The sequence below is a fragment of the Dipodomys merriami genome, unplaced genomic scaffold, assembly GCF_024711535.1.
Source record: "Dipodomys merriami isolate MVZ:Mamm:240054 unplaced genomic scaffold, mDipMer1.0.p SCAF_170, whole genome shotgun sequence".
Lineage (NCBI taxonomy): Eukaryota > Metazoa > Chordata > Mammalia > Rodentia > Heteromyidae > Dipodomys > Dipodomys merriami.
Genome location: NW_027203049.1, coordinates 1,872,479 through 1,874,524, shown reverse-complemented (window position 1 = coordinate 1,874,524; position 2,046 = coordinate 1,872,479). Strand labels below are relative to the sequence as shown.

General features: G+C 40.2%; 1 pseudogene; it reads left to right on the top strand.

Moving 5' to 3' along the window:
* The first annotated feature begins 543 nt into the window (after window positions 1-543).
* LOC138829386 (U6 spliceosomal RNA) lies at window positions 544-642 on the top strand (annotated as a pseudogene).
* The last annotated feature ends 1,404 nt before the right edge of the window (window positions 643-2,046 follow it).

The following is a 2,046-nucleotide window of genomic DNA, read 5'->3' as shown; positions in this document are numbered from 1 at the left end:
TATAGTGAAAGCAGAGGTTATACTGTGGGGGAGGGATATACATATGATCCCTTGGAACTAACATTTATTTTGTTCAAGTAAGACAATTTACGCAATCAGGGTAAGACATTCTGGTTGGTCTGATCCTACATGGAAGAAGGGTAAAGTGTCAGGTAGACATTTGTGCCAATGAGACCTCATTTGGGAAAATTTCAGCTGCAGAAGTTTACAAGTAGCTCTTTGAATCCGTTAGCTACACAGAGCAAACTCAGTTGAATAAATAAGTACTTGAAAAAGCCATCCCCTTTGGACCTAGCTAAAAATGCTTCAAAGTATGATTAAACTAAAATGAAAACGATTTAAAATAGTCATTGACAAAAAAAATACAAACGTGAGCAATCAACTGAACAATATAATTATTTTCCATTATACACAGAATTTTAGGGAAATAAGATCAGTAAAATTGTTAGGAACAATAAGGTTTCCTTGTTACAAACAGGCACCCAAGGATATAATCCTGTATAAATATTGCATCATTAACTACCTAAATTTAGAAGACATTACATGCTTTAGCAGCACATGTACCCAAATTACACCAATACAGAGATTAACATGGCAATTGCAAAGGATGATATGAAAATCTGTGAATTATTCCAGATTTTTCATTCTTCAGATGCAAGAAATGAAAAACAATTATTAAAAAGTTGATTACAAAATTAGAAATGTAACAATAAATGTAATTCATATAAATAAAAGTTTGACATCAGTGTATTAAATCTTCACATTAGAAAGGCCTTTACATAGCATAATCGTTATAAAACTTTTAAAATTAGACAACATTGTCATTTTATTCCAATGAATTATACTATAAGTACCTAGTAAAAAAGGAATCTTAAACTGTTTTGGTATGATATGCAATTTGAAAGGACACATTTATTAATGAACCTATATATTATAAAACAATGTAGAATTCAAAGTCTTTTATCTAGGAAAGAAGAAAATAGATTATGGGCATTATACAAACAGAATACAGAATATTTTAAAGTATAATTTTTCTCATAAGCACCAGAAATATCTTTAGTTTCTTTAGTACTCATTTCAACAGATAAATTAAAATTATTTCTGAATAAAAAAAGCAAAAACTCGAGGGGGTCAAAGATGGTGATGGGGAAGTAGGGGAATGCCACAGCTCTCCCCAACCAAAAAGAGAGTTTGAGTTCCAACGTTTAATCTCCCCAAGAGACCGACAACAAAAAAAATCAACATCCAGAGAAAAACAGGAGTTGAAAAGAAGAATTTCACAACAGAGAAGCTTGAAGACGTCTCCCCCAACGTCTATTGGTCACAAAGCAGCGTGCCAAGCCATGGCCAGCCCAGCCTGGTGGGAGCTGCCGGTGGCCCAGAGACACAGGGAGTTGTCTGCAGATCACCCGTACCAAAGACCCCTGGGGTATCAGTGTCAGACTGGCTGATCCTGATGAATGAAGAAACCTCTGAGCAGGGAACTTACACAAAGATCCCACCTCTTCCCCTCACTCTCCATTGGAGCAGAGAGGGTCCATCCCACCAAAGCCACTCAGCCCCATGGCAGGAACTTCAGAGATACATGAGATGCCCACAGAAGACCAGAGCAGAACTGAGAGGAACTGGTGCTGATCCAGAGATCGCAAACAGAGACAAACCCCAGCAATCAGAACCTGCACAGAGGCCCCTCCCCACCCCTCTGGTGGACGCCGGAGGCCCATCCCGTGGAGTGGACCCAAACAGTGTCAAAGGAGGCAGTGACAGAATAGAAACACACAGAGCCACCACCTCTCAGCCTAGCCCACAACCACCTCAATTGAACTCTGACTGCAATGGCAACCAACAACCTACATCACACAGAAACAACTAGCTCCAGGGTGAGTACCCCGCAGGGGACACTGTATTCCTCAAGGGAGACCAGAGCTGGTGGGAATCCCCAGACCCCCTACCCCAAAACCTGCACCACAGGACCCACTAAAACTAGAAACTTTTCAAGAGCTCCACCCGCCCATGGATCACACTCAGCTGGCCAGGCTAGAACAA